Source organism: Anas acuta, chromosome 1, assembly GCF_963932015.1.
Source record: "Anas acuta chromosome 1, bAnaAcu1.1, whole genome shotgun sequence".
Taxonomy (NCBI): Eukaryota; Metazoa; Chordata; class Aves; order Anseriformes; family Anatidae; genus Anas; species Anas acuta.
Genome location: NC_088979.1, coordinates 79,530,888 through 79,549,483, shown reverse-complemented (window position 1 = coordinate 79,549,483; position 18,596 = coordinate 79,530,888). Strand labels below are relative to the sequence as shown.

Here is an 18,596-nt window from a genome sequence, read left to right as displayed (position 1 = left end):
TGGCCCCCCCAGAGCAGCGTTGTGGGGCGACAGACCCTGCTGTTTAGGTTTGGCTGTCTAAACAGGCACTGAAAGATTAGGTCCCGTTGCATCTTTTGCGCTAATTAAAGGTTGTTTATTATCCGATTGTCCCCGATAGCATATATTTCTTCCTTGTGTAAACACAGCTGACTCTGTGGTCTAAAAATTCACCAAAACAAAAAAAAAAAAGTGAACCTCCGCGTTTGGGCAAGTTATAGGGTGCGAGAGACGCCCCCCAGCCCTCCCTGCCAGCACCCGGGGACCAGCTTGCGTGGCCGGCTGGCGGGCTGTGGCACCAGCCTCCATCCCATGATCTGGCAGAAAACACACAAAATGAACATCTGAAACCACTGGTAGTATCCTGTCACTCACTGTTGAGCCACAATTTTGGGGGCTTTGGAAAGGGTTTGCTTAAACCTAGGCAAACAAGGTGCTTTGGCAATGTCCATGTCTCGATCCATTCAATGGAGAAGTCTTGATGTCCATGTCTTGACCCATTCAATGGAGGAGTCTTGATGTCCTCATCTCGATACAGTCAATGGAGACATCTTCATGTCCATGTCTTGATCCACGTCTGTCAACGCAGTCTCCCCCAGGCCATGCCTTTGGATGCGTGGTGAGCTTGGTGGGATTGGATCCCAGCCCTGACACCAAAACACCACCAGCGCTATGAGCTCGGGCACAGAAGAGCAAAGCAATGCAACCTCTTCGTGGTTACCTGTGTTCGTGGCCCTGTGTGCCTGCAGCAGAATGTATTCGTAAACACACAATCAATGAGCCCCTCTTTTCCAAAAGGCCTCTGTTTTTCTGCAAAAGTACAGATGCAGAAGGATAAAGCAATTTTTTCACAGGCCTCTTTGTAACTTTCAAGCATCTGACTCCAAGTATAATTTTTTTTTTTTTCCTGCAGATTTGTGCATGTAATTTAGAAGAATTAAATTAGTCTATGAATCTACTTTTAATGATTTGAAGCTGCGTGCCACCCTTGTAAATTTATAGAATTATTTTAGATTTCTCTCGCTGCATATTACAAAGGCAACACAGCGTAGTTTCAGTAGTTGAATTTTTAAATGTGTTTATCTGGGTCACTGCTACTTACAGCATAAGAAGATTTAGTGAATCCAGTTTAGCATCAGTCTAGTGCAAAGGAAAAAAAAATCTTTAATTAAAACCAAAAGAATTATGTGTTTGGTGGGTAAAAATCTGAACATTATCAAATAAAAGCCTTTTGACTGAGCCAAGAGGAAAACAGACCCTCTTACAATTTAATTCCAAAGGGGCTAGGTGGTTTTTTTTTGGCTCACCAGAAATGGTTTTGTTTAATTGGCAATTTCAGGTATAGAGAAAAGAACTGAGATCATTCAGACATCAGGATGGAATTTTCTTCTGTGGCATCATCTAAAATCAAGATCGTGGCTGCTGGTGGTCCGCTTGCCATTCAGGGAGCAGGGCTGCCTGCGTGCCCGACCGCTGGAGAGGCGACACTTCTTGGCCATGCAGTGGTCATGACAGAAGGAAACCTGTTTTGATGTCTACTCTCAAACCCTTCTACCAGGACAGAAATAATCAAGCAGGTAATGTTCAGAAGACGGGAGAGGCACCTAACAGTTTTTCCAGCAGTCCTAGCTTGCCCTTTCATGCGCATTGCCTTGGAAAACGCCCGAAGAAACCAAGACGTTGTTTGGGAAAGGACAAGCTCCCGTTCTCACAGGAAATGCGGTAGGAGGCTGAAAGGTCACGGTGAGAAGAAAGCCCGAAAATATCCCTGTGACGCGAGAACAACATCCCCCAGCACCCCGCTGCCCGGCGGGTGACACGGATGTGACTCAGGAGACGAGTGCACCTCGGAGATTCGCAGATGGGGGACAACGGCAAGCCGAAAGCATCCGCCCTGCATCCTCCAGCCTCTGCTGGAGCCCTTCGGTGCCCACCTGGAGGTGGCCCAGAGCTTGTAGGAGAGAAGCTGAGCCGCTGTCCTGCAGGGCATCAGTATCGTGGACACGTGGGGCTGCAGAAGCCGCGCCGCTGGGATCCGCAGCCGGCTGCTGCCCAGCTCCAAGCAGCAGCAGCAGCAGCACGGGGAAGAAAGGGGCGAGCGTGTAGCTGGTAGTTTGACCCTGTTATCGATTTGATGCTAACAGGGAGTGCAGGAAATAACTAACTACAAAGTATTTCCCGTGTCAAAACCAGGGAGGAAGGATGATGGATTTTCTTCAGATTATTAGCGGGAAGAAAAGCCATAAATCCTCAACCCCCCCAAGAGTTGTTACTTATTTTCTTCCAACCGCGGTGGATTCTCTTCCTCCAGCTCCCCAAATCTATCTGTTGCTGGCAGATGGCAGCCCAGACGTGCAGCTTCACCCCGGCATCCCTGCCCGATGACAAGAGCCACCTTCTGGCAGTCTCGTCCCACCGAGGCAGCGCTCACCTTACCATCCGTGGGGCAGCCACACCACGGCACTGCGTGAGGGAAAGGCTCAGTGCCTGGCCCTCAGAGATGGTTTGTTTTATCACACTGGTTCTAGAGATTTATCACTTCCTCTACCTTCCTCCATACGCCCAGTGAAGAAAAATCTGTTTTAAACATGCGACAGGCACAGCTGCCTTCGGAGAGTAAGTTTGGGGGGTAAAACAAAGGAAAAACAAGAGCTATTTTTAAGCCGGGGATGACAACCGTGCTGACCAGCGAGCACAAGTGTCTGCACACAGCCGTTGTTCAGCACATTCACGAGGTCAGGCTGCCACATCATCCCTCAGGTGCTTCACTTGCAGCCCTTTCCTTGCAAATATGTCTGGAAAAAAGGATGGCGTACAGGCTCGGGATTCTTGCAGGTCAGTATGACCAGTTTCTTCTCCTCACCCACCTCAGAAGTCTGCTGCTGATCCCAAGGGAAAAATGCAGTTAGCCCTAATATCGGGTCCCACGGGCTGTGAAGCTCTACCTTCAGTTTGGTGGGACTTCTGTGCAACAGCTTCGGCGAGGTGTAGGGGAAGGACTCCAGGAGCGCAGCTACCTCAGCGAGCAGACAGGACAGCCGGCCCACGGGGTCAGGAGCACGTCCCAAAAAGCTGAAGCAAGGGGCAGAGAGAGAGGGAAGGAGGATAAGATGAAGAGCTCCTGACATCTGCATCGCAGAGCTGCAAGGACCTCTGGGTTGTCTCCAGATCAAAGGACCACTTGATAGCAGGCACCAAACACCACCACTCATCTCATCCTTCGCACATCCTCCCAGGAGAGCCCACTCCGCTGATGCTCCTCGTGATTTATCCCCAGGAGCGGCTGCTGTGGAAGGAAGTGGGAGCACATGGAGACCTGCCACGGGCAGCGAGACCAGCAGGACCCAGCTCTGGGGACACCCGGTGCCTGCTGCAGAGAGTGAGATGGTGCAGGGCCCAACGCAGGGTCCTCTGGGCAGGAAAATGTCCAAAAAAAATAAATCAATGTGTGACTGCTGTAGGGAAGATGATGATGAGAGGAAAAAAAAACTAGAGCTGCTGACACAAGGGATAAGATGCACGAAGCTGTAAAGAACACCTGAAACCGAGGGGATGGAAATTTGAGTTTACTGGGGAAGAGTCAGAGGGAGTGAAAATGAAGGGCCGCTGATTGATGCAGTGCCCTTAGCTTGCAGAACCGAGCCTCACCGTGAGATGTCTACTGTCCTTCTGCAACAGCTGCCGAAGACGGATGAAAAACACCTCTGGCCACAAGCGAGGCAGTGATGCATTGTCATAACTTTGAAAGCTGGAGAAGAATTGCAGTGTTTTGGCCGCCCTGCAAAAAGGCAGGTGAGGCAAACAGGCGTCTTCGGGCAGGCACACGCACTCTTCCACAGCCCTCCTTGGGCTCCCTGAGGTCTCAAATCAGCAAAACAGCAAAAATGGCTAGAAAAGGTGTGTCACACCCAACCTGCAAACACCACGGAGAATGTCCCAAGCTTTACAGCAAAGGGTTACCATGACTTAGCAAAAAGCCTCCAATCTTAGCAATAAAGTAACTAAATAAAATGGCAGCTGAAACACATCAACATATCTTCGAAGGCCAAAATGAACAAGAACCTGAAGAAGCCAAAGGAGAATCAATACAGTTTTTTTGGTTTTATTGCTTTGATTAAATAATGTTCTTTGGATAGCGTTGCTTGCTCAGTGCAACCGTGGAAATTGGATCGGCAAATACTGTGCTGTGATTTATGGATTGAAAGGTTGTCTGATTTCACGGGGCTGGCAAATACAACAGTGCAAACACCTTCCCTGGACAAACTATTCCTAAACTGCTCTATCAATATTCAGATCATCAAAATTGATGTTTGCCTTCAACAGGAACAGTATGTATGTGCACGTGCACATGCACACACACAGACACTCATATTCTCTTTCTCCATCTTTTGGACTGCAGGAATGCATGCTGCAGGAAATGCTGCTTTATCCCAAATCGAGACCTCTCCACCTGCAAGGTGTTCAGCCCTTCATGTAGGATGCGTTTCTGCTGACTGAACGTGCCCCTCTCCCTAAAATAAAATTCTCAGAGAAACACTCCACAGCAGTTCAGTTCAACTCCTTGTTATTCCAGATCTACAAAGGTCTCTTCACACCCAGTTTACCGTGACATGAATGATGGATAATTGCTGAAGCCCTAAAAAATTCTGTCCAACACTTATGTAAACTCTGTATTTTTTTAGTAGAGCAAGGTAAATACCCAAAGGTATCGCTGGTCCCTGTGGGTGCATTTGTGGAGAAAATTTGGGAAGGCATTAGGGAGACTGCAAAAGAAGCTCCAAGGACAAGCACCCATGCTCTCCAGCAGGCAGGAAACCTTGGCACGCTTCTAGCTATGATAAATAAAGCAGGCCACATCCCGCTTTCTGAAAAACGCTGCAGGAGCTCACGGGGTGAGCCTTTACCTTGTCCTCCTCGATCACTGTCACCACAAACAACAACCGGCTCTTATCAGCGGAGACGTCTCTGCTGGGAACAAGTGACTTCAGGACACGGTGTCCTTCCCCGCTCCCTTGAACCCTGCAGACAATTTACGGCGCTGTCACTGCTACACGCGGCCTCCTCACACGCACGGTTCTTTCCCCTACATTTAGCATTTTGATTTTTAAATAAATGCCCTCTAAGGCTCTTGCGAGACCTTGATGAGTGGCCATCTTACTGATGCTCTGGGTCACTTTTCTAAATATTTGCAGGCTATAGGATGAGCAGCGTTTGCTTTTATCCCTTCTTTGGGAGGTAACATTTCGGTAACTTACATTACCCAGATGAAAATTTATTGGTTAGCACCGGGGAGAGCAGATCCTTTACAAAATTAGCCTTTGACCCAGTGAGTCTTTCCTAAACAGGCAATGATTTAAAAAATCCTCAGTGGCTCAGAGATGTTTGCAGTGCCGGTATCGACTTGCACAAATGTTAAAAGGTGCAAGGATAACACAACTACCTCATCTATATTTCACAGCAGAAAGAGCGGGGATGAAAAACTCCCAAAAACTTCCCTAATGAAACGTCAAAGCCAACTAGCTTCACTGGAGCTAATCCGCAAATCTTGATGACAGTGCAGATTACCCAGCCTGCTACACTGGCAAGCGTCCAAGGCGGCTCATCTCCCGGGGATTACACCTCCATTTAGGGCTGCCATAGTCTGAATTATTTGGAAGAACCCTGGAGGAAACAAGTTGCAGCTCACGTTATGCACCTGGGGGGGCTTGCAGTGCGCTACCGGCTCCTAAAACATCACGCAACGGCAGCACATATGGGCACACGAGGGCAGAGCCCCAAATATTGGCAGCGTTGTGCCACAGCCAACCACCGATGTGCCAGTGAGCTGCTGACAGATGCTGCGAGATAAACCTCCTAAGGACCTTAGGGTCTGGGGAAGAAATCCCTTCTTCTGCATCCACCCTGTCCTCGTGCTCGGTTCTGAGACCCGCCCGAGACGAGGGATATTTTCTCTCTCACGAAGGCTATCTATAGACGATCCTTTTTATAATTCTCCACCGTGCGGCTCCTGAGTGTCAGGCCCAGCACATCTCAGCATTTTATTGTAATTTCGGGTTGTTTACTTTCGCGAGGCAGGATCTTGGCAGAGGCGCGCGTTTCCTCCAGGGACGGACGAAGAAGACGGGGGCGGGCGGGGGGAGAAGGACGGAGGGATGGAAGGAAGCACTTTAACACCGACTTCCCCATTGTCTGCGTTAACAGGGACACGGGCCGAAACACAAAGGAGAAGGTAGCCAAACAGACCTTTGATCCTGGCTGAGTCCTCAGGCGAGCATCCTGCACCCGCCTCGCTCCCAGCCCGGCCTTTCCTCCTCCTTCCAGCTCTCCCTGCGCAGCGCGGCCATCGCAGCTCCCCGGGGAGGAGGAGGAGGAGGAGAAGAAAGAGGAGGAAGAGGAGGAGGTGGAGGAGGAGGAGAGCTTCTCGTGCCTGTCTGCCGGAGACACAGAGCAGCACCAGTGACTCCAGACGCACGGGTTTCTGCACTGCATGGTTTCCAGGGAGATTTGACTCATCAGTGTTTGGGTTGGCAGCGCTGAAGCTAATGGGAGTACCTGCAAGCTCTAGGTGGGGGGAACAGGGCGTCTGCGTTTCGAGGTGCTACGCTGGCGTCTCGCACATCTCTGTGATTTCAGGCACTCCCTGGGGGCTGCTGAAGCTGTGGTCCTCTGAGGAGAAGGCGGCTGCAGCTGCCCGCCGGGCACAGCACACCCCCCCTCCTTCGGCAGCAGCTTTCTTGCTCCCTCTCCAGCTTTGTTTAGGTAGAGAAAGTGGCTCGCAGAGACCCTTGCACAAGCTCACCCCAGCAGCAATTGACTTTGCCGCGTAAAATGATTCACCGATGTTTGAAAATCACGCAAACAGGAGCCCTCTCTGATTTTATTACCGACTTTCCACAAAGGCACTGACGCTGACTACCGCTAATGCTATGTCTGGCATCAGCTGCCTGTGAATATCTCTCAGCAATAACAACTGATAGCAAAGCCCGGAGCCTACACATCACCCTCCTATTTGTACATAAATTCCCTCTAAAAGGATTTCAGCATCCTCACACTGACTCTGCCCGAGCATTTGGGCTCTTAAAGTCAACTCAGCCAGACAGCACGGTGCCACGCAGCTACAAACAGCACAGGACGATTTTTTTATTACAATACGCTGCACTATTATTCCTAAAAGCACAGACAGTAATATGCGGCGTGTAAAAATATACATTCATCAGAAAGAGGCTAGATACTAATTCCTGCAGCTTAGTTTTTTTTCTTAAGGGCCCCAGCCCATTTTTCAATTAAGGCAGGATAATATTATTAATCATAAGAAACTGCTGATGTGTAAAATTGTTTCCTTTCTAGCTAGCATTGCCTGAGAAACGTCAGACGCGACGTCTCCAAATTATCCCAAGGTGGTGGCAGTGCGGGAGCTGTCGCACCTTTTGCATCAAGGACCAACCTTTGGCAGCTCCCCGGGCGATGATCAGCTCGTGGCAGTTGTCTCCTCTGCGGCTCAACCTTTGGACATCGCCTGGAAAACTTTCGGCATCGCTCCCAACTTGCGTGGCCCCGCGGCTCGCCTCCTCCCTCCCCGGTTCCTCTTAATCCCCCGTCCTGTAAACAGCATCCTCCTTAATTTTTCCCACAGTGACCAATCTCCCCCAGCTGCAGATCCCTCCTTCTGTTTCCCCCCGACACGATCAACCCTTCAATGCTATTCCCGGTTATCTGTAGCCTTGTGCCGTTAGTTTTCTGACATCACCAAATGCTTCCTTATCTGGAGTTGCTTATATATTACATATATACATATAAAAGGCTATCTTCCACCACCTTATTAACTGCTGAACAAGAGTAAACAGTGTAAAGAGAACAGGCAAGACACTGGGGTCGTCCTGAGGGATGCCCCACCCCGATATCATTCCCTCTTGGCAGACACTGACAACCGGAGCACTCCACTCCGCAGCGGAGGCACATCAAATAAATAGAAATTGTGAATTTCAGCCAAAAAAATCCTTTCTGACACGAGTCGCTCCTATTCAAATGACCGGTCTCATGAAGATCTGAACTGGAAAAAGCTGCAGGACGGAGCTTGTGTAGGTCTCTTTGCTGAAATGCTCAGCAGTGTTTCTCCTTGTGAAAAGACAAACCAACCCTGTGCCACCACAGTGATAAACACAGCACGATTAATGGCCAGCAACGCACCGGATACTGCGTGCAGCAGGGCTATAGTTAGTAACTACTTACAGACACTAATTGTTACAAACAACTGAGCTACCAGAGAGATTTTCATCTTATATATACACACATATATATATAAATACTGCTTCGTACAAATCCAAAGTATGTGAGGCTAAAGCTAATGGGCTAGCTTTGTCGAGCATCTCAAAAATCAAATTAGCTGCAATCAAATTCATGGCACAACTCAGGGTTCATTTCATTACTATCAGAAAATTCAATCTCTGAAATCTTACAGTATTAAGCTAAAGCAATGATCTTTCTGTTAAAGTTCTTTCTTTTTTTTCATTTTAAGGTGAGAAAAAGCTAGCAGGCCCTGAGAAGGTGGGGGTGGGGACTCCTGATGGATCCTACTGAAAGCTTGGCAAACATTCAATCGATTACTCTTATATAAGGAATAAAAAAACAAGCAGCCTTCCAAGCACATACTGAAATACGTTTTGCAGCATAAATCCTACCTCTCACATCTATTTCTACAACATGCCCTTCTTTACAAACAATAACTACACACACACGTGCACATATATATGCATATACATCCTTAAATTGAAAATGCAAATCCATTAGGGAGCTATTTAAATCTACTCATTGCTGCAATAACGAATCATCTTATCTCTGTGTCATACTGTATGCGGGAGAGTCAGAAGTTCAAGCAAAATGCGCACACTTATGCAACATTTTAATGAATCTGCCTTTTTGGTTCATTTTACAATAAACACTCTTTAACCTTACTGTAAGAGCTAGAAGGAGAATACTCACTGCAAGCTCAGCCTCCTTTTTATTCCTTCTCTTCAAGGTTTCCAGCTATGTCTCTCTGCAGGAGTCAAGTGTGGTTTTAATAAGGCAGATGAGGCAGGGTTTCTCAACTGCTTTTGATAGAGGTGAGGTGGTCAGCTCTTTATTGACTTTCTGCAGTACTGCAGCTACGTACTGTACAGACAATCCTGCTTTATGAGCATGCACCAGACAGGAAATGGGCCTGGAAATTTCCAGTCGGTGTTGTTTGATGCACTGTTTGAAAAGCTGCACGATGTGCATATAAAGGAAATGAAGGAGAGCCTTTGCTGTTGTTGTTGCTAACCCATCGCACTGCAGGCACTAAGTGTAGCCAGCAATGCCTGGGCAGGAGCCATTTTAAGAATTAGCATGTTTCACCAAAAGAAAGAACAATGTTGATTATTTTGTGTATGCAAGTACTGCATATCTAAGACCTTTCCATAAGGGAAAAAACAACATGGGAGGTAACTAGCTGCTGAACAATTTTACAGCCCCTTTCCTACATCATCAGCCACAGTGATATACACTGTACACAGGGCACAACTGCACTCACTGACAGCCACGCATCTTCACGAGGGGATGTGAAAAAAAGGAAGCAATCACAGGCCGGTACCATGTACTATTAAGGTTTTATTGACACCAGCACGGAGCAAACACATCACTAATTAATGGATACTCACAAGCTGCACACATCCTTCCAATGGAGTGGCGACAGAAGCACGCAGCGCTCCTCGCCCTCGTACATACATTACTTTGGCTGCTTACCCTCTTGCCTTTTCTTCTGGTCATCTGCACATCCCTGGTCCCTCACCTCCTCACACACAGTAGCCAGGTAGGTTTCTCGAGCAGGGAGATGCACCTTCACGTCCCCTGCCACGAACCCCCCACGTAAGGTCGAGCAAGCTGGGTTTGTAGGCAGCCATGGCCTGGAGTACACAGACACAAGGTCTGGAAAAATCCCCCCCGAGGTGTCTCTGCATATCTGGATGTGAAAATAACTTTTAAAATCCGACCTGACATCTCTCTGTGCCTCTTCTTGCTCTCTGCCAAGGGCGGGTAATATTCCTCTGCCTCCGGGGAGCGCAGTGACGGTGAGTAGATCAAAGCTGGCAAGAAGGTGCAGGCATTTCAGTGGTGGCAGATGCACAAAAAGCTAGCACAGACTACAGAAATACGGCACACACGTACCCAAGTGCTGGCTGCATAACCAAGCACCAGCTCGCACCTCTGGAAACACTGGCTGCAGGATTGCTAGGGACAAACAGTAGATGGGCACACATTACCCCACCTCCAGCCGAAGACCTGCACCAGGGTATCAAGAGCTGCAAGGTTTTTTATCATGATTTCATTTCTTTCAGTTAACTGCAGAGCCCTCGGGGATGCTGAGAGTAAAGCTACACACGCACGCAGGGATTCAAAAACCTTCAGCTCCAGCCTTACAGCTGCTATCAGTGCGTATGTCCCTATTTCATGAAAGATACAGCAATGCTTAAATGCTACTGACTTCAGTAGACATAAGGATCTGCTTAACTTTCATTAGGTGCTTAAGTGTCTTTTCTCAATTGATACGCCTTCCTCCCCAAGCACTTCAATGCATGCTAGCCATTTGTTTTATAGTCACCTGGGTAGTATGTCTTTCCTTTCCAAGTACAGCTACTTACACGGGAGGGTATTATTTGTTACATATGTACAGAAGATACAGTGGAAACTGTGGAAAGCTGTTTTTTTTTCAGTCAGCTTGTTGAAGAATTACAGGACCACAGCCTGGCTGAGGCTGGCAGGGCTCTCTGGGCTCACCTGCTCCAAGCCCTGCCCAAGCAGGGACACCCAGCGCAGGCTGCCCAGGGCCATGCCCAGGTGGCTTTTGGAGATCTCCAAGGAGGAGACCCCGCAGCTCTCTGGGCAGCCTGTGCCAGGGCTCCTCACCCGCACACGGGCAACAGACAAGGACAAGAACATGGACAATGACAGGCAGATGATTTTGCTGCACACTGCTCCCAAATTTTTGCCTACTGAATAAATTATCAGTGGGCAGCTACAGCATAGTCCTTAAGGGAAGGCGATGAAATGCCAATAACCCACAGCAATGAACGCTTTCATCCTGCGTTCTGCATTTATATTTAAAATGCAGCTACAGGGAACAGGCATCGTGTGAAATAACAGATGACAGGCTCTCACAACACACACACACTGCTTTAATTCAGAGGACTGTGTTGAATTAGCAAGCAAGGTCCAAGCTAAATGCCCACCTCCTCTCCTGAACGCCCGCCTTGAGCAGACCTGCTCTGGGCTGCTGCTCAGCTGACCTGTGCTTGCTCACAGCCCCCCACCTGCAGGTCCCCAAAGCGTGTTCTTGTAGCAGTTTGGCTCGTTTTTCCAAATGAGACGCTGTTATGCTGTGAATCTCATGAATTTTCCTTGCTGAGAGGAATTAGCACTTCATTTCTGACTGGGGAGAAGTGGGGGGCCGGCCCGGGCCTGCTGCTGGGCCATGCTCGGGGCCTGCTCCCCGTGGGCACAAGATGCTCGGTGTCTCTGGGGAGACACACCAAAGGCACTTTTTGTGGTGAAATGTAACATTTCACCACATTGACACGCAGGTTTCACTCTCTAAAGCTTAACTTGAGCAGCCCAAACTACCAATGATTTATTTTTTAAGGCCTTTTTTCCATCACTTTTTTAAATTACTCCACGAGAAGCAGCAGACCGGCACTGTCTCCAGGTCTTTGCTGGTGGTGAAGGAGATTATCCCTATCATATTCTGCAGGGGTGCTGTCAAATGCTGTTCCAGGCTACGGGCCAAAATCTACCCCCAGCCCATGTGCTCCCTTCCCACTGGCACCAGTGATATCTCCACCAAGGACTGACAGTAGTAAATGGGCAGAGATGTGCTGGCTGCTCCACCAGCACGATCTATGTGCTGAATAATTCATTTTAAACTGTTGCGCAGATGTCAAAATGTTATTGCTGATTTCTAGCCAGCAGGATGGGTGCTGCTTCTCCCGATGTGAGCGTGTCACTCCCAGTAACACTAGAGACAAGCTGGGGGGTGTCTCGGCAAGACAGCAAATCCTGGGGTGCAAACTCCATATGCCCATGAATGTAAAATTAAATTCCCAAATGCTCATCACAGGCCACCTCTTGCTCTCCTTATTAGAATTTTCCTGTGGACACACTCACCCATTCCCTTTAAAAATTTCAGAAAATTAAGTTAAAACATTCTGTAGTTATACATGTACATGGTGTCCCACAACCACCTCAACTCATGGGATTTTCTATAGGGTCTCACAGAAAGCCTCTAAGAACAAACAACTTAAGGGTCACAGCCAAATTTGGATAGCAAACAAAAAAACAGAACAGAAGAATCCAACCCAATCCAACCCACCCCACCCCACCCCATCTAAACATGAGTAAGTAGATCTAGCCTACAAAGGCTGTTGGCATGGTCATGGCAAGAGTGCCTCATGGCAGAAGTCAAACATCTCCCTCCTCTCAAAAAGAAAGAAATAAAGAAAAAGGAGCTTTCCTGTGCTTCCTCTTTTGCTAAACCCAGAGCAGCCAGTCCAGCCTGGACAGCTCAGGGCCCAGGTCACCCACCCACCCAGCCCAAGCGGCTGCAGATGCTGGTGGCCAGTAGCACCTCCAGGAGCGAGACGGGGCTGCTCCGTGCATGGCCTTGGGTGGCCCTGAGCCTAACAGGAGGGCTGGAAGGAAAACGGGAACGACGCTGGAGAGCCATAGGTTGTGAACTGAGGTCAGAGATCGGGATCTCTGACATGAGCCAAAATAGCAAACAGACCCCCTGCCAGCACAGGCACACCTCCACCAGGGAGGCGTCAGCTCAAAAGTGAGATTTTCCGTGCCTGTGGATGTGCTTTTTCATGTCAGCTGGTCTCTGTGGAAGCAGACCTAGGTTTAATGAGTTCTAATTTGTTTTAAATCCATAGGTTTCTTTTTAATAATTAACAGTCCCCATCGTTCAGCAAAGCCATTCCTTACCCCTGACTACTTGCTATTAGGAATGAATTTACAGTGAAATATTGTTAAAAGGTGGAAAGCAAGTGACATAATTCAAGTTTTAATTAAAAAAAATATATATCACACAAAGCAAGAGCACTAGGAGGAATCATAATTGAATAAGCAACAAAAAAAAAGAAAGACCCAACGCGTACTCCTCCCAATTACCCATTTTATTCTTTTTATGCTATTTGAATTCTTGTAATTGGTTTCCCTTACTGGATGCCCTGTGCCCAGGACGTATATAACATTTTCTCTCTGCAATTCCAGGAACTAGAGAACGCGTCCACATCATTACAGCGAGCATTACACATGCTCACACACTGGGGTCCAGGAACTACAATTAACACATTAAGAAATAATAACTGCCAAGGGAGCAAGGGAAGATAAACAGCATGTAGCTGATGTAGCAAGAATTCAGGTTGGAAAAGGGCTGTCTCTTGGGTAACAGGCAAGAGAGAAATCGAAGTATGGTGCAGCACTGCCCCACCATTAAGCTAAGAAATCCCGAAAACCGGTTGAACAACAGCTTACACATTCATTTCTCGAAGTCCAATTTCACTAAAAGTATTGCTGGCTTCAGACTGTATTTTGAAGGAACCTGAAGGCTTGTATTTACAAAGAAATAATAATTGTGTCCAAATCGAAAGTTTAAACGGGATACGGTTGAAACCGAAAACCATTCCAAGTATTATTAAGGAAAAAAAAAAAAAAAGATTCCAGGTTCTTTCATTTCCAGCTTCCAGTCTAAAAATGTTGTGGGAGCAACCCTGTAGGAGCCATGTAACAAAGACCACGAGAGCATGCCCCCCACGGGATGGTACGTGGATATGTGTTTTCACCACGCTAACAAGCAGAAGTCATGGACCACGCTGGTCCTTTTGGATATCAGTCTTGAGTTTTGCTATTGCTTTCATCTGAACCAACAAAGGCCTTGGTACTTTATTTTTTGCAGAGATTGGAAGCCAATGGAAATGGTGGCACAACCAGGGCTCAGAGATGGCTTTGTCTCACCTCTCTCCACCCAAACGCAACCGAAACAGTGCCGTGACAATCCCTTTCCTAAATTCACTCACCTCCCCGCGGGAAGGGGAGGCAGGAGAGGCACAAATACAGGGCCATGCCAAACCGCACCTTTTGGGGGGAGAACGGTGGCTCCCCCTCAAGCCTGTTACCCACGTGGCGATGTGGGGGAGTGTTTGTGTGAAAGGCGTGATCCCCCGTGCTGCCCTGAAGCATCTCTCATCAGTCAAATAAGACATTTCAGCAAATAACATGGCACTTTGTAAAAACATAATTGTTTTTATTTTCCAATTTTCCATGTTTTGTGTAGAGTGCTGCTGTGTTCAAGTGAACTGAATAAAAGCATAAACAGTAAGCACCATCTGGAGAACATTCTTCCAGCATGCTGAGAAATAGCAGCCGCCTGTGCTCTACCTGCTATAAATAAATGTCATTAAAAAATGTCCAAAAATTTGTTTGCTCCTGTTTGATGGAACTGCAGCCAGATAAGATTTTACTTAACCCCGTATTAGGGTACCTGACATCTTCACAATGAAAAATAAAAGCGGGTATGTCTGTTTCTGAGCACTTCGTGTTAACATCAGTATTGCCAGCAGAATATCAATCCTATGCATTATTCTAATAGCAGCATCAAAGGCTGCAGCTTGGGAGTAACACATGAACAAGATATTTGAAACCTGATTTCTTTTAAACTGTATCAGGTTCACGCTGTGGTGATATCCCTGAATCTGCTAGCAAGAGATTGGGTGAAATTATTCTTGCTCTAAAACGACAGTGTAACAGTTTGGATTAAAAAAAAAATAAAATAACATTGGCAATTTCTTTTCAGTCTAACACAAAACCATTCCAATCTCCTTCTCTGATAAAAAAAAAAATACAGGCTAAGTCGGCCGTGGGGTTGTGATGAGGCTCTGTGAAGGGTCAGCATTTGCTGTGTTTGTTTAATCACTGCAATTAGAGCTATGCAAATAATGAAATTGTTTGCTACGGTGGCCAGGCTGGCTGAGAAAAAAAAAAAATAAAAAGAAATGCTTGAGTTGAGCAATCGAAGAACTATTTTTTTTTTCTTGGTAAAATGACAAAATAAAAGTGTTTTGTTTGCTCCACTCAGAGGGTAGCAAGGCCTTGAAGGAATCAATTCAGCTTGAAATGAAAATACATTTTCACACTGGAACAAAGCACTTGAACATTTTACATTTTTTCCCCTTTTTATTTACTTTCTTTGGGCCAGAATCTTGGACAAACATTTTCAGCACCCTGACACAGATGCTTAGGAATACTTACAATTTGGGAGGGTAAAAAAAAAAAAAAAGGTGAGGGGGAAGGGAGGAGAAGGGGATTTGACTGTTCCTTCACCTAACCTCTGCCACATCTCTCCAGGACAGCATGCAGGGCTGAGGCAGCACCCGCCGGGGCTGCTGCCTGGCTGACAAACTACCAGCACCAGTGGGAAGAACGATGGGAAGACATTTTAGTTTCCTTTTTTCCTCTTCTCCAACCCACTAACCTTGGGCTAGCAAGCGCCACGTAGTGATGGGAGTGAATGTGCCTTGGGGAATAACAAAAACAGGCAGTGGGTCCCTTGGAGTGGTTGTAATTCCCAAGACACAGTGCATTGCAGCCTAGGTCCTAATCCTAATTTAAAGGCAAGAGTGGAAGTGATGGACATGAATCAGATCCTGTCCTTCCATCAAGTTTTTTCCCCAAAAATCAAGGCTGCTGAGCACCGGTGTGTTTGAAGAGCAGCTCTTCTTGTTGCCCTGCTGTCAGCTGTCCCTTCCCGTGGGTCCCACTGAAAACCATTCCCTCTGGAAGCTGGTTTTTGTTTTTGGAAGGACTCCATGTGCTGGGAACTGCATGGATACACATGAGGGCACAGTCCTTTCCCTGGTGAAACAGTCATCTCAGACACAGCAAGGGCAGGAAACGATAGCATGGTTATGGTTCACATGAGCTGTCTTTTCCCTATAAAAATATTTTAGATAGATTTATTCAGAGCCCACTCACTTCAGTTAAATGAGACTTTGCACATGGGTGCTTCAACTCTCTGGAAATGAAGATGTTCAACTCCTGATTTTGGCAGGGTGGGGATTTGCCTACCCCAATAAGGCTTTCCAGGGGCAGGTGTGCTGGGAAGTCAGGTGGTGGGTGTCTGTCTGTCCGTCTGGATGGATGGATGGATAGGGGGGAGGGCTGTTCTTTGTTTTGTTTTTGCCTTTGGTCAAATTCAAACAATATGCGGTAACAAGAACTAAATGTCATTTTCCTGCCATCCATCTTAATTTGGCATCCATTTTAAAGCTTACCTTTGACCTTTTAAAATGTTAATACACTTAAGCAGATATAAAAACCACACAGCTCCTGGAAAAATTAATCATAGCCGTATCATGATGTTAGTCTAAAAATGTAGCATCAGTTGTTTTCCTCTGTAATTTTAAGAAACGTTTGTCAAAGTCAGCAGCGGTAACTATGCCACAATTAGCTATTATTTCCTTTGCAAACAAGTATCCATGCTAAATGCGATAGCGAAATCATGTCAGCATAACTGGCACGACTTACTATGAATTTCTTTTGTTTGATAACTGCCGAGAAGCACAGAAAAGGACCCGAAAAGGGCCTTGAGAAGTTGGCTGAGCCATCGTCCTGCGCCACAGCAGGATCAGCTATATCTAAGCCACTCCTGACAGGAAACCTTACTTAGACTTCCTTAAAACAGCAGCCTTAAATAGAACCGCAAAATTTGGTTGCGCAAATCAAAACAATTAATATAAATATGAAAATAATCTGTATACATGCACTACATACACAAATATGAAAAGACAAAAAGACCACGCTGACCTACACGGTAGCTCTCCCACCTCCGACCACTTCGCATTCTGTAGCCAAAGTTACAAACAGGAAACTCTAATAGAAACACCCCCTTCCTTTCAAAAAGGAGAGGCCGCTCACTTGAGAGCCTCAGCTCCTTGAAGTTCAATGGCACCTCTCCCCAAGAAAAGCAGTTTCAGAAGCACCGGGGTCCTAAAATATTTGGACCTTTGTGCTTCAAAGCCAAGAGCTCTTCAGTTCCACCCGAAAGCAAACAGGAAGCAGGAGTGTTGACCGGCCTCTCCAGCAACCACAGCATGGCTAAGATGTCCGGGAGCCTGTTCCTGATCAAAGACATTCACCTGGGCTTCTGACTGAACTGTTTCGGGGTCGGCTGCCTTTTGGATGGGGGCTGGGAGGCCGTGCTAAGTCTCTCCAGGACGTTGTCGGCTCCGTCGTTGCACGCTATGAATGTGAAGCTCGTGGCACGCAGCCGTGCTCTGCTTTCGCTTTCTTTTCTGTGGCATTTAACAGCGCTTAGGGCCATCAATTTTAATGATCCTCTTTAGAAGACAGGAAGTTACGGTGACAGCCAGAACGCATCCTAAAACGCAAGCGATGGCTTCATGGCTAAGCACATATGGGAAGGACCCACAGCTGCTAATTGAGCATCTGAAAGAGATAAATTAAGGACCTACATGGCAAACCCAAACCAAAGGCTGATGTGTTCCCTCATTGAGCTCCTCACCACCACTTTGTTCCATCTACCAAGACCATTTCAGCTCCAGCACAACTGGAGCTTGGCCAAGCAGTCTTCATTAAGCGGAACAGCTGCTTAGGTGAAATGCCCGGGTGAGATATGAGATATCGAGCCTGGCACCACCAGCCCTATCACAGAACACCACGTCCAGTGCCCCCTGCACACCCGGTGCAGAGGAGCTGTTCTCAGGGAACTCGTTTTCTCCCGTGACAGAGGCCTTGTGAATGCACCCTCACCATAGAGGTCCTCCTGTGCCAAAACAGAGAAAGGTAACCCCATCCACACCACCTCCACAGACTGGAGATGAGTTAACAGCACCTCAAAGCTACAACAGCAAGGACCTTCTCTGCCTTTGGTCCTTCTAGGACAGGCTGACACGAGTATGTGTGGAACTATGTGCCCATGTACACGTATCTACACACCACATGCTCCACCCTAGGTAGACAGTAGCCTTTGCTGTCCCACCAGAAGACCCTCCAGGGCTGCAGACCCATGTTGATCTTTCTCATGGAGCCCTGTGATCCAACTTCTTTCCCGTGAGACTTGTGGAAATTTCTCCACTCCCAAAATCAGGCATCTTAAATAGGACTTGGCCCCTGCCATAACTTTCTTTGAGGACCCCAAAGAGAGTTGCACAAGAAATAACAAGATTCTTCCAAGAAAGACATGGTAATTCTCTTATTCTTCCCTGCAAATTGCACAAGATTTAAAACAACAAAACCCAAACCAATAATGTGTGTTTTGTTTTGTTCTTACTGACTTCTGTCATTCCCTCAGCGTCCCTCAGCCCAGAGAGCAAGGCCCAGCCCAGGTGAGGCCTGACGCAGCTCAGGGCAGCAGTCCCCTTCCCACCCCACTTCAGGACAGAGCTGCCTTCCCATTTCCAGCCCCACCACTGAAGCCAGAGATGAGGACATCTATTATTCTGCTGCTGATGCCTGACTGCTTGGTTAGGAAAAGCCCGATTAAAAAA

The 18,596-nt window shown here is 47.3% G+C and overlaps 1 protein-coding gene across 5 annotated transcripts in view; it reads right to left on the bottom strand.

Annotated features, from left to right (window-relative positions):
* Positions 1 to 18,596, bottom strand: part of RAI2 (retinoic acid induced 2) — a 32,612-nt gene that overhangs the window by 9,486 nt on the left and 4,530 nt on the right. Inside the window, exon 2 of one of the 5 annotated variants that reach the window (XM_068683911.1) lies at positions 10,029 to 10,121. The exons of 2 other annotated variants lie outside the window; for them this stretch is intronic. The gene's annotated coding sequence lies outside the window, so the exon portion shown is untranslated. Of the gene's footprint in view, positions 1 to 6,261; positions 6,365 to 10,028; positions 10,122 to 16,893; positions 16,919 to 18,596 lie in introns of those variants that run through there. 2 more of the 5 variants (XM_068683922.1, XM_068683933.1) reach the window with 2 other exon arrangements.